This window comes from Amphiprion ocellaris, chromosome 8 (assembly GCF_022539595.1).
Source record: "Amphiprion ocellaris isolate individual 3 ecotype Okinawa chromosome 8, ASM2253959v1, whole genome shotgun sequence".
In the NCBI taxonomy this organism is placed as follows: domain Eukaryota; kingdom Metazoa; phylum Chordata; class Actinopteri; family Pomacentridae; genus Amphiprion; species Amphiprion ocellaris.
In genome coordinates this window covers 9,867,800-9,882,497 of record NC_072773.1, presented here as the reverse complement: position 1 = coordinate 9,882,497, position 14,698 = coordinate 9,867,800, and the positions used below count along the sequence as shown (strand labels likewise).

At 41.1% G+C, this 14,698-nt stretch overlaps 1 pseudogene; it reads right to left on the bottom strand.

Moving 5' to 3' along the window:
- Positions 1-8,184: 8,184 nt before the first annotated feature.
- Positions 8,185-9,992, bottom strand: LOC111580279 (piggyBac transposable element-derived protein 3-like; annotated as a pseudogene).
- Between the last annotated feature and the right edge of the window lie 4,706 nt (positions 9,993-14,698).

The window sequence follows — 14,698 nt, the reverse complement described above, 5'->3', positions numbered from 1 at the left end:
AGTCAAAACACATAATCAGGCTAATTGTAAACAAGTTCAAGTAGTAGAGAGAATTACATGTGTGGGCCTTTGTGAAGCAGCCCGAGATGTCAGATACAGATCAAATTGATCCACCATAGTAAACAGCTGTGGTACAGAGAGAACAGGGGGGTTCACAGCCACTGAGCAGCACCTACTGTTAAAAACATACAGAAAATTCAAACATTTAACCAAAAAATGGTTCTCGGCCGCACTGGGAAACAAGGGGTGGAACACCCATTTTGTTGCATATTACAAAGCTTTATATCACTGCCCATGAAAACACTAGTACCGTAATTTCTGGACTATAAGCCGCTACTTTTTTCTCACGCTTTGAACCCTGCGGCTTATACAACGATGTGGCTAATGTATAGGTTTTTACGGGCGAGCTTCATGCCGTCAATACGTTTAGCCTCATCACATCAGACCAATGAAATTACCGAACAGGTCACAGTGAACCAATGAAACTGTTCGAATTCAATCAAATGCACTCACACAAAATTCTTCACATCAGTCATTTTGGCTTCATGCACAGACCCTCATCACGGAAAACACACAAAGAAATGCGTATGTGCTGTCTTTAAAGTTAAGTGTATAAGTTAAAAGTTGATTTTCAGTTGGGTTTTTAAAACAGCGTCAGAGTGAGTGCTTTCGTTCTAGTTTGGTGTCAGAAATGACGACAGTGTGAGCGCTCTCACTGCTCTGCGCTCTGACTTATCTTGGAAGGTGCTTCGTTTTTCCTCTTAGCTACGTCTCTCATGTGGAGTGCCGACAGCTGCAACAGACAGAGCTAATTCACCTTTTTTGCTAATGTTTCACTACGCTTCTGCCTTGGAGATTATGTCTTTTTATACTATTGGTCCAAGTCAAGCTGAAGTAAAGCACAAAAAAAGCAAGCCCTGTGTGATTATTTAAAGACTTGAGAATGTTAGCTAGCTGTCTAGCTACGCGCTGTAAAGGCAGTATAGCGTATAATGCAGCTTCTAAGTTAAAGGTAATCGATGTGCCTGTCGAAGAAAATAGAGCTGCTGCACGTAAGCTTGGCATCAATGAATCAATGGTGAGACGGAGTCGGCAGAGTGAAGAACCGACTCAGTGCGTTTTACTGCCGTGTTACAGGCACTGTTCGGAAAAAAGCATTTATTTCATTAAAAATTAAAAAATCTTTCTGTGTAAGTATTTCATGTTACAATGTGGACAGCTGCGGCTTACAGACAGGTGCGGCTTATATATGTACAAAAGTGTTTTTCTTTTTAAATTTAGTGGGTGCAGCTTATATTCAGGTGTGCCCAATAGTCCGGAAATTACGGTATTTGTCATTATTTCATTGCGAGGAGAGGAAAGCTTTGAGCGACTGTGCTGTTGCTCCAGGACAATGCTTCTGTCCACACGAGACAGATGGCAGAAACAGACAAATTCTGGCTTTGAACTTTTGCTCTGTGCAACCTAAGCTGAAATCTCACTTCCGTGGTCACCATTTTTAAGATGATGATGAAGCTGTCCACATTGTTGAGGCTTTGTGCTGTCTGCAAAGGGATGGCGAAACTTGAACATCAGTGGACCAAGAGCACTTAAGTGAAAAGAGACTGTGTTATAAAAGAATAAAATAATGCAAGAGCAATTTTTCACCTGTAATATTTTCTGGTGAAGCAGAAAACTTTTTAAAATGACCCTTATATGTAGTGCAAATCCTCATATTACACATTATGTATTCATTGCTTCATTGTTTTATTTACATTATGTGTTGAATCTGTTTGTAACCATGTGGTTTAAACGATAGCAATGGTGCTTGTGTGATTGGTTGGTCCCCCACATTGGTCTCTTGTGAAATATTTCCACAAATACTGGGTGAATTACCATTGTGTTTTGTACAAAGATTCATAATCCTAGGACAACTCACAGTGATTTTAGACATTTCTTCAGGGTCCATGAAGTTGAATCACTCTGGAAACCTAGTGGCCTTTCATCTTACACCACCATCATGTCCAATACTTCACACGTACAAATGATGACATTACCAATGTCTCTGTGGTAGACCTTTGCCACCACCCATGTATGAACCTCGTGGATGGGGTGGTGGCAACTGGTTTTTCAAGAAATGGCTTTTCATCTATGTTATTGCCTTGCTATATTTTTCTTCTTTTTTTTCGAGTCGTAAAATTCATTTCTATTTATGTGTACCAGCATCTGTTCAGGGGTCTTTGCTCTTGCATTTGTGGGAAAATACTGTTTCACTTGAAACTGTGGGTGATTCACAGCAACAACCTGTAAACATTCAGTTTTGTTGTTACAGATCTGTATTCTGAGCAGCATGCAAAAATTATGCTAATGTCAAAGCACTAAGATGGACATAATTAGAGAAAACCAAAAATGTGTGTCGATTTTAATGTGAGTTAAGCAGTGTAAAAGTAGTAAATTTAGTAAGTCTACAATCTGTTGTAGACATCAGTAAGTAAATGGATGCGACTGTCAACGGGTTCGCTCCAGCTGAGATGGAGGGGAAAGCAACAACATTTTTCAAAGACTGCCGCTGGGTGTCTATAAGCACTTCTGATTCTGTCAACAACAATGAATGAAGCCACTGACACCCACATTCATGAAAACCCTTTTGTATGTCACCCGCAGGAGACCAGCTAATTTGAATTTGGGTGTTAAAGGGCATTCTTCATTCCAAGTTCATTTACTAGTCGCCATTTTGACTATACATGCATATTTGGCAACTTCTGCACACATTAAATATGGCGTTGCTCGCGCCTCTCAGTGAGGTCGAGAAGCATTGTGGTTTTCAGCCAGCCAATCAGCGAAGATCACTCTACACTGTAGCACACTACATCGTGGCATTTGACCAATCAGTAGAGGCCTGAAACGTATCAAACTTTCTCTTTTCTCCAAAGTTGGAAAAAGATGGACTTGCAGCTCAGCCCTCTTCCATATTTGCAGTCAAAATGTCAAAACTTACCATGGTTAGTTGACGAAACTCACACATTTTACAGCTGAGTAGTTGTGCTGAGTGATGATGTATACATTTTGTTGGAATGTTTTTTTGTTTTTCCCCATTAACAGGCAAGGATTCATATAGGGTAACTTCACTGACCTTGAATTTCAACATGAAAATTAAAAAAATTTGAAAAATGTAACAAAAGTAAAAAAAAAAAAAAAAAGAAAGTCTCCTCGAATCACACTCTAGGCTGGAAATTCAGAATTTCAAAGTATTTCAATGAGTGCCCTGTAAAGGGTTAACTGATGTGTGGTACTCTATGCTGCGAGAAAGTCAAAGCAGTAGAAATAACTAGTGGCTGTATATCCAAAGCATAAAACTGGCAGTAAAATTAACCTTCCTGTTTTCATTATTTAGTTCCTACTTTGACCAAAAATAACACTAGAACAATTTAGCGGTTTTATTCTCACATTTTAGTTCACACTTGTCCTTACTGGTACTAAAACATCACCCATGACAATTCAAAGTAGCAATACAATAGATAAAGCAAGTGTGGGGCACTTCTGCTCCAAAGTCAAACAGTCTGCACAACATCTGGGTGGGAATAATTTCCTAGTTTAGTGAAAGTAGAAATGAGCCTCACTGGCTTATTTAATGGTTTTACTTATTCATACTATTCTTAACATAGTGGAGCAAAACTGTGTGTTTTGCATGTCTATCCGTTATTGTGATGGCTCAGTTCAGACTTGTGCCATGTTAAAAGTGCTGTTACGGGTTCAGTGAGGCTCAGGTGCAGGAATAAGGAAGGAGACCAGATGAGTCTTCAAAACAAGGTTTATTCACAAATCCTGGGAGCACAAAAAAACCTACAAACATGTCCGGTAGACCAAACCGGAAATGACGCCAGATAGAGCGCGAACAAGACTACTGCAAAGAGGGTTCCCCTAGTGGGCTCGCGGAGTACAAACTACGAACTAAAGGGCTGACTCACGTTGGGTAACACCTAAATAGGAAAGCTAAACAGAACTCTAAAGCGAAAAACGGAAGAACTAGATTCTACATAAACAAGAGCCAGACTATAACTGGCGACTTATAATCTACGCTGGAATTAACAGCGGACACAACAGTAATTCAAGCTCAATAAGAATCCAAAAGCTATTATAGCAAACGAGAGTTATACAATTCTCAGACACAAGGACTATCACTAAACAATACTGACTCACTAGTCTGGAATGCCCGTGCCCTGGGACAGCATGAGTGGACAGGGAAACGGAGGGGAGGACTGGTGTGCGGCTGGTAGGGGAAGTTGAACACGGAGGAGGGTTCCGGTGGCGGACAGGTGTACCAAAGGCACGTGGTGGTGTGGCATCTGAAGGTGGCGGAGACTGATCAGGTGGGTTCCGAACAGGAGTGGTTGGAATAGTTTGCAGCCAGGGTTTCTTGATCCAGATGCAGCGGGAACAGGTGGCACGAACTGGCAGAATCCAGACTAGGAAGAGCAAAGAGAAGAATTACCAATGGATTATGGACTTTGGAGACAGAATATGCAGTGTAGTGACTGACTGTCGATCCTTCACGGTCCCGCACAGAATGATGAGTAGAGTTAGGCTTTATTGTAGAGAAGATGGCTTCTGATTGGCCCTGTTCCAACTGTTCCCGCTCTGCCGCTGCTGATTACAAACATTCACACCTGCCACTGCAGCCTTCATGCCAGCACACCTGTAGAGCACAGAAAGGGAGGGGAAAATGGCAAGCCCTATCTAATGCCTACTTGGGGCAGGCCTGACAAGTGCTACAGAAATGTTACCAGGTCAAACCTAGTAACATTGCTGGTATGACTTTTGAGGAAACCTGGCCAAGGTCTGTGTTCAGGCAAGAAATTAACATAATGGCGTATATGTCTGAAAGGGGCTATAGACTACCAGAGCAGAAGAAGCACAGCGGGCTCATATCACAGAATCAGCATCTAGACAGGTAAGTACCAGGTAAACAATCATGTCTGCCATATCCTTTTTGAGGTTCTCTGTGACCAACTCTCCTTAGTCAATATGAATGTATTCTATTTCAAATAAGATAATTTAGAATGAATCTCAACACTATCCCAGCTGACTAAGTGTAGCCCATCTGGCCTTACAGTGCCATTTCATAAGTTCTGTGTTGTGTGTGAAGAATGAAATGAAGACAAATCTGTTGCCCACTGGAAGTGGGTTTATTTCCACGGGAGCACTGTTCAAAAATAGAAACATCAGCACAGCAACTTTTCATGACCTGGTTACTTCATGCACACCCTCTCCTCAGTGGGGCCTTGAATAATTACATCATCAAACTGCGTCTTGAAGCATGTAAACAAGTGCATGGCTTAAAGTATTCCAGCACCATGCCAGATTTTTGCCGTGCAGTGCCGGCTTTTAGCTCGAAAAAAAAAAGGACTACATTGCCAATCGAATTCATCTACCAATGGAATGAGGGAAACACAGCTTTTTCTCTCAACCAAACTAATATCACTAACCAATGGGAAGTAGACTAGGGGCGGGTCTTAAGATGCGAGCCAGCTGCAGGAGAGTCCATATTGGAGTTTCATGCAGTTTCATGGAGTTCTGTAAGCTGAAATCTGAAGCATGGAGAACCGATTTTTGAAGCCACGGGAAGACATCCTCATAGATAAAGGACTTAACAAGAAAAGCACTCAGAGCTCGCAGTATTTCGCTAAGGCTGCTCAGTTGTTGTACAATTTGCGACTGATAAGTCTGCAGTGGTGGATTTGTAGTAGGATCGCAATCATGTGATCATCAGCAGGCAGCTGACGTAGTGTTCACTTGTCATAGTTATGGTGACGCCGTGGTGCTATCTTGCAATGATACAAAAATGTTTAACAAATCCATGGATCCAGACTATAAGCCGCATCACTGCCAAAATCGAATCAATTGGTCCTTATGTCATTTCTGACCTTCCCTGAAAATTTCATCCAAATCTGTTTTTCCACTTTTTAAAGTAATGTTGTGAAAATAAATCGTGCTGGGTGTGGTTGGAAGAGTTAAACAGAGACGGCAAGGTCTTTGGTTGCTGGTCCAAAAAATTGAAGGAGCTTGCTTCTGTACCATGTGCTCAAAAAAAATTCATGTACGTAACTAACAGCAAAAAAGTTCTGTCATGTCACAATTTTTACATTTTATGACAGAAATTATTACATTTTAACAAGTGGACATTAACACACAAATTTCTAGTTGTTAGAGTTAGAAAAACATTTTAAAGAAACAAATATGTACAACAAAAATGTTGAAGCTCACATACCTGTTCAAAAATTGGGTCATAATTTTGGAATCCATGACCATATTCATGTACCTACCTTTTTTTCTCGATGGATTTGACAAACAGGGACATTTTAGAATAAAAAGCTCCTATGTACCTTTGGGAAGTAACAGCTAACTCTGCTAGAGCCCATTTTTCACAAAGGACCGCAGACACCATCTTGAAGAATAAGCTAGGGGAGGATTCCAGAGGCTGTTAGTACTTGCTTGAAGTGAGAGAGGAACTAGGGTTCATATATGCATATATAATATATGCACAATACAGTGTGGACATCCACATTTATGATACATCTGACATCCGTGCTGTATCATGCATATATATGTATGATAAAGCGCTGATGTCTGTCTGTGTTCAGTGCTCCGCCCAGACAGTTATTTCTGTTGCATAGCATGCTCACCTCCGCTTTTGATGCCATAACGTGCTTAGACGAGACGATTCATTGATTCGATAGTTGCAGCCCTAGCAAATACACCATATGTGAATATTAATAATATTCACCCAATTTGAGCGAACATTTACCCTACATTTTCTGTATTGGTGGAGAAACATTTTAACATCTACACTTCTGACCAGAGTGAAAATACATGTCGTGAATTATGCTAACTTGACTGAGTGCTTCATTTACCCTTTAATCCTCTGGCCTTGTTCAGTAACATCAATTCAGCTTGTTCGTGGCCATTTTTGGCCACCCACATACTGAGTCTGTAATTTTTTAGATTTTTTATGTTTTTTGCTACTTTTACTGCATAAAGTTTTTAACTAACATCAGTTCGTATCATACATATAAAATATTCATTCCTTTTAAATTTTTTAACCCTTCAAATGCCAGTTTGTTTGTACAATGCGCTTGTTGAAAAACAACCTCAAAAATGACCATTATCTATATTCCCAGTGCTACTTATTTTTCTTGTTTAATTAATAGCACAGTCACAGTCTGTAACTGATTAACAGCAACACTGTTTATGATGCATTATTATTTTTGAGCAGAGAGGGCAAAAACAAAAAAACTCCCTCTCAGCTTGTTCGTGGCCAAAAATGGCCACCCCCTGTTTACAGTCTCAAAATGCTTTAAAATTAATATATATTAAAATATTTTTCCACTTTCATCAACTTGATTTTTAAAATTTGCATCAGTTCTGTCCATTAAAACCAAAATTTCATTCAAATTCAGAATTTTAACCCTTTAAATGCCTGTTAGATAACATAATGCTAATGATTTATAAAGGGAGAAAAGCACAAAATCACTTTTTTAATAAAAATAATACATGCTGCCTGATCAATTTTCTAATCATAATTGAAGCTAAATGTTTGTCAATAATTAGCAGTATCAATGATTTTTATGCATCATTAATTTTTTTGTGCAGTGACAAAAAAAGAAGAAAAACTCCCACTCAGCATGTTCGTGGCCAAAAATGGCCACCTGCTGTTTTTTACAAAATGCTGTAAAAAAAACACATATTAAAATTATTTTCTACTTTCAACAGTTAAGTTTTTAAAATTAGAATCAGTCCTGACCATGAAATCCAAAATTTCATTCAGCTTCAGAATTGTAACTCTTTAAAATTGATTTGAGAAAAAAATGCACAATACTTGTTTACTTTGAAAAACAACATTTATTTTTATAGACAAGAGAACAACAGCAGTGTGTGTGTGTGTGTGTGTGTGTGTGTGTGTGTGTGTGTGTGTGTGTGTGTGTGAGAGAGAGAGAGACATAGAGAGAGAGAGAAAATGTCATAGTGTGAACAACAGCGAGAACAAGAGCAAGAGAACAACAGCAGTGTGTGTGTGTGAGACAGAGAGAGAGAGAGAAAATGTCATAGTGTGAACAACAGCAGTGTAGCAGTGTGTGTGTGTGTGTGTGTGTGTGTGTGTGTGTGTGTGTGTGTGTGTGTGTGTGTGTGTGTGTGTGTGTACACGTGCATGCGTGCGTGTGTGTATGCTCAAGGGCAGCAGGATGTGCAAACCACCGTAGAGTGGTCTTTGCAGACACATTTTCCACAGCTTGAGCAAGTGGATGCTGTTCTTCTCCTGGAGGTGCACAGTTCACACCTTCTCCTCATTTTGCTGGTGGGCTGTGGGTCAAGCTCTGTTTCAGGCTGCTGTATTCCAGAAACAATGGCAGCAGCAGCTGTTGAGCGTGGGGGACAAGGCCGTCTTGCAATTTCTGGGGACACCAGCATGTGCCCCAGCTCTTCCAGGAACACTCTCCTTTGGTAGGTTTTAGAGAACTCCCACTCAGGATGGACTGCTTTCCACAGGACAAAGGCATTGTATGCTGAGACATCCAGGAGATTGTAGAAGAGAGCCAGTGGCCAGTGGCTGGTTTTCCTTCGACAACTGTAGGTGCCAACAACCTTGTCTAAATTGTCCACACCACCTTTGCACCTACTGTAGTCCAAGATTGCTGCAGGCTTCCTCTTTTCCCCGTCACTGACTGATGGTTCTCTGTGCTTTGTGCTGAAAAGAAGCACATTCTTCCCTCGCTTGGGCATGTAGGACACCACCATGGCAGTTTTGGTGAAGGCGAAGACAGATGACAGAATTTTCCTCTGCCGCAGCTGGAGGAGCTGGGGAGGTAGCTCTGGCTTGTTTCTCCTGATTGTGCCAACCAGAACCAGTTTTCTTCTCAGGAGTTCCTCTGCCAAGGCGAATGAAGAGAAGAAGTTGTCACAAGTGACAGTGTGTCCTTGGAGCCCCTCTGTCAGTTGGAGTGTGACCCTCATTCCCTGGTTAACTTCCTGGGAACTACTGTGGGGTTTTCCTGTGTAAATTTGCATCCTCCAGGCATATGAGGTTGCCACATCACAGGTGACCCATATTTTAATGCCGTACTTTGCAGGCTTGTTGGGCATATATTGGCGAAATCCACAACGCCCTTTGAATCCAACAAGCTGCTCGTCAACACACACATCAACCCCTGGTTGAACAAGAGGGGGAGGCGAGCAAACCATTTTTCCCACAGGACGCGAAATGCGGCGAGCTTATCATCCCTGAAGCGTCCCAGGCGGGTCAGCTTGTCATCAAAGCGGATGTTAGAGCTGATCTGAGTATATCGGTAGAGGGGCATTGTAGCACGGAATATGGCCCGTCCTGTCTTGTCATTCCACATGCCACATGTTGCTTCATGTCTTGAGCGGTAGATGCCAGCCAGAATCAAGATCCCGATGTAGGCTCTCATCTCCACTTCATCCACATCCCTCCAGTCCTCACACCTCCTCCTCCCATGTAGGTTTGTATGGGTGCACAGCAGCTGAATCATCTCCTCTGTTATAAACAGGTCAAAAGCAGACCTCAGGTTGCTGATGCGGGCAACTGCATACAGGGTGGGCCCCGGGGTGATAACAGTGGGTACTGGATTGAAATGCTGGGTCTCTTTATTAGTAGGAAACCACAGAATTTTCCCATTACGAGATGTCCATTCAGCCGCCAGCTCCTCTTTATCTGTCATTACCTGCTCGGCCTCCTTGTCTGTATTGTCCTCACCCCCTGAGGAAGAAGAATCAGGTACTGGCTGGTACTCCTCATCATTAGTGGTGCTGTCATCCTCTGAGGAGGATGTGTCCTCATCTTCACGAGAGGATGTGTCCTCATCTTCACGAGACGATGTGTCGTCATCTTTGGTAGATGTCGTCTCTTCTTCAGGTGCAGCAGATTTCTCCTCATCTTTGCTCTCTGACTGCATCACATATTCAAGTGCTTGAAGCAGTGAATATGACCTTCTCGCCATCTTGCCAGAGTGAAAATGATCTGGGAGCTGTTGGGCTACTGATAACATTAGTACTGACTGCACCTGCATAAAGTCTAGGACAGATTTCTAAACAGTGCCGGAGTTTGTTTTTGTTTCCCCTGCAGCTGCATCTTTGATCTCTGCAAGATGTCCTGTGTTTTTTCTTTTGGAGACTAGATATTTGGGTGTCTGAGGTCTATTCTGTAGTTGTGTGTGGCATTTTTTATGAAAACAACAAAGCTACAGTTGCTTTCAACATGTGCATCAAAGTCAAGTTTGCCTGGGACACTCAACGCTCAACAGCCTGCATCAGCAGAAATTCACTGCAACTTGGATGTAAGATGCAATAATTTATTTCTCTCTCTTTCAAATACATTTTTTGTGCTGCAATTTCATGTACAGGCACAATTTTCATTATCTGACATCCTTAAGATCACACCTCTGTCAAAATTGTGTCATTCATTTACTCTATTACAGGGCAGTAAGCCATCATATGCCCCTATTGGAAACTAAGAATATTACATGAAATTGTTCCTTTGGCCAAAAATAGACAAATGACACAATCTGGTAGAAAACATTAAAAACTACAATTTTGAAGTGTTGAGAACTTGTATGATTTAGTACTGTGAATAACAAGGAATGAAAAAATGTAGTTTACATGGGTTTCAATTGGCCAAAAGTGGCCACGATAGAGCCAAGAGGAACTATTGTGAGTATACAGTATATTTTTGACATATTTAAAGACATGAAGTTAAAAATTAAAAGATCTGAAGAGAATCTAGACCCTAGGAAAATTTCATTCCATTTGCATTAACAGCTGAAATGGTCAAAAAAAAAGAAAGCGAAGTGGACACAAATGGCCACCATAGAGACCAGAGGGTTAAACAAGCACCAATATGGTGCATTTGCACATATCATCATGCAGCAGAGTTGAAGAAATGATTGCAAGTATTTTAGTCTAAGACCTGTAGTAGTAAAATCGAGAGGAAAACACAAGATTTACCTAATAACGGGTGCAACCTCTCTCCCAGCCATGTGTCCCTGTGGCTTTCCTCTAAGTGGCTGCAGGTGAACGTGCACAATTACTCCCGTCTTTGCCATTTTGGGGTGAGTGGGCAGATAAACAAGCAGTGTATGGAGCGACTAATTGTCCCATTATATGAAATGGAAAGTGCAGGAGGGGTAATCAAGCGGCTTTGTTGCAACCAACATGCCATGGAAATGTCTCTGTTCAGGCTGTTGTTTTTTGCATTTTATTGACAGTCTACCACCACACTGACACTTCACCTGTGTTCTTTGGGAGGAATAGAAAATAAGAGATGACATTTTTGCTGATAGGGACTGTGTACATAAATGCAGCACATTATTTGACTTTGCAGGTCAAATCAGTATAAATCTGCATGCATTTTTACTGCCATGCAAATTACTCTGCTTGCTAGATAATTTTTTTTTTGTTTTTTGTTTCAGCTTATACTACAAGGTACTGTGACATGAAACGTCATTGATACATTTTACAGACTAGTTTCTGAAGCATGAACCACATGTTTAGTGATTTTTAAATCACAAATTCTGTGATGTATTTTATCAGCCAGCACCTACCCTGCCAATTACTGACAAGCTTGCTCAAGCCCAGATGCTAAAAAGGTTTACTTAGGCACAAGGCAGAGGGGCATCAACATTTAAGTATTATTTGTAGTCATTACATTTATTAAGTTAAAGGATGAGGCAGGTGCTATACTACCTTCAGAGAGAAAACAATCGCATATGGGGAGTCACTCTACCACTTTGCTGTAGAAATATCTTTTATTGGGTGGACAGTCATGCAATTTGTTATAGATATTCATGGTTCTCACAGGATGAATGTTTCAGTGCTTTATCCTGTGACTTTTCCCCCAGCATCACCACAGGCTGGCATTTTTGTTTCAAAGTGGATTGGATTGCCATGAAAAGTGATTCTGAAATTCATGTTTCCCTTCAGGATGAAACATTCAATTTCGCCTCTATGTACATTCTGCAAGCTAACATAACCTGTGACACATGCTCGCTGTTGATGGACAAGTGCAGACTTCCCAATAATAACTACTGAACTAACTAAACTAAAACTGTGAACATGGTAAACTACAAGCCAAATATTAACATATTTGGACTGTATGTTAGCATGTAGATGTTAACCTTAGCTGAAAATATTACAGCACTATACAAACTGAAGAACCCAATGTAGAGCAACTGAGTTGTGGCAGAGTGAAAATGATGAAGCACCTGCTTTTCTGGAGAAGGTTGTGTGTTAATGCTGGGGGGAAAAATGTACCCTGATGTATGGTATCAATATGTAATAATGAACTGCAAGACTCCTGAGTGTGAAGGCTTACTGTATGTGATATTTCTAGAATTTCTGAATGTTTAGGTCATGATAAGTTGGCACCTGCAAGTTGATAGTTGCCAGTTTGGCTTGGTTTTCTGTTATGCTAACTTTTCACTTGTAAAGCACTTTCAAGTCTTATCACTCTTGCACATCCATTTTTAGCTTTTCTGTATTGTTCAAACCAGTATCAATAGTGATATATACACACGTGGAAAAAATTGTTGGTACCCCTCGGTTAATGAAAGAAAAACCCACAATGGTCACAGAAATCATTTGAATCTGACAAAAGTAATAATAAATAAAAATTCTATGAAAATTAATCAATGAAAATCAAGACATTGCTTGAAACGTGATTTAACAGAATTATTTTAAAAAATAAACTCACGAGACAGGCCTGGACAAAAATGATGGTACCCTTAACTTAATATTTTGTTGCATAATCTTTTGAGGCAATCACTGCAATCAAACGATTTCTGTAACTGTCAGTGAGACTTCTGCACCTCTCAGCAGGTATTCTGGTCCACTCCTCATGAGCAGACTGCTCCAGTTGTCTCAGGTTTGAAGGGTTCCTTCTCCAGGCGGCATGTTTCAGCTCCTTCCACAGATGTTCAATAGGATTTAGATCAGGGCTCCGAGAAGGCCACTTCAGAATAGTCCAATGTTTTCCTCTTAGCCATTCTTGGCTGTTTTTAGTTGTGTGTTTTGGGTCATTATCATGTTGCAAGACCCATGACCTGCGACTGAGACCAAGCTTTCTGACACTGGGCAGCACATTTCTCTCTAGAATACCTTGATAGTCATGAGATTTCATTGTACCCTGCACAGATTCAAGACACCCTGTGCCAGATGCAGCAAAGCAGCCCCAGAACATAACAGAGCCTCCTCCATGTTTCACAGTAGGGACAGTGTTCTTTTCTTGATATGCTTCATTTTTGCATCTGTGAACATAGAGCTGATATGCCTTCCAAAAAGTTCCAGTTTTGTCTCGTCTGTCCATAGGACATTCTCCCAGAAGCTTTATGGCTTGTCAACATGCAGTTTGACAAATTCCAGTCTGGCTTTTCTATGATTTGTTTTCAACAGTGGTGTCCTCCTTGGTCGTCTCCCATGAAGTCCACTTTGACTCAAACAACGACGGATGGTACGATCTGACACTGATGTACCTTGACCTTGGAGTTCACCTTTAATGTCTTTAGAGGTTGTTCTGGGCTCTTTTGTTACCATTCGTATTATCCGTCTCTTCCATTTGTCATCAATTTTCCTCCTGCGGCCACGTCCAGGGAGGTTGGCTACAGTCCCATGGATCTTAAATTTCTGAATAATATGTGCAATTGTAGTCACAGGAACATCAAGCTGCTTGGAGATGGTCTTATAGCCTTTACCTTTAACATGCTTGTCTATAATTTTCTTTCTAATCTCCTGAGACAACTCTCTCCTTGGCTTCCTCTGGTCCATGTTTAGTGTGGTACACACCATGTCACCAAACAGCACAGTGACTACTGGAACCCTATAAATAGGCCAACTGACTGATTACAAGTTTGTAGACACCTGTGATGCTAATTAGAGGACACACCTTGATTGAACATGTCATATTGTCATAATATTTTTGCTCATCAGTGTAAAGTAAGTCCATCGCTTTATATTCAGTTATTAAAATGTAGTAATGAAGTATTATTTTGGGCCATTTGACCATACTATATTGCCTGTTTTTTGACTGCTGATGTGGTTTTTGCCCAAAACATTTGGCTATCACCAAGCATCAACTTCAGACCCAAGTGCCTGTATGGCACAACATTAAAATTGGTTAAGAAAATAAAATTTAGACATGAGTGAACTCTAAAGTCCCATGCGAAAGTTAAATACCTGTTGGAATGACATGATATACAGAGTTTGCCTGGACATATTGTGGCAGTATGGTCTACAGTAACTATGTGCTAATTTAACTTCAGCAACATGTATCAGCTGCATGCATTAGATTCCAGCACCATGGTTTGCATTTCTGTTTGCAAGTGCCATGAGAAAGAGGACTGGATGCTTTACCTGAGTCTGTGTAGAGGTTCATTTTGTCCAGGTCACTGAGCTGAAAGGGCATGAACGCAACACATCCTGGAACTTGGCTCCTGTTTCCACACCTATTAAATGTGGAGCTTTAAGCCTGTTTTATGCGTTCCACGTCCGCGAGGTCCATGCAGCTCCGTGCGGAAAAATTGCATCATTTTAGCAGCTACGCCCCCTCGAGCGGCCCTTCTCGTGGAAAATTTCCGCATCGTGCACCTCCACTTTTTTCTGACGCCGATGGAGCCGCGTGGAAAAACATGGCAGAGGACCAGGACCTACTCGTAGC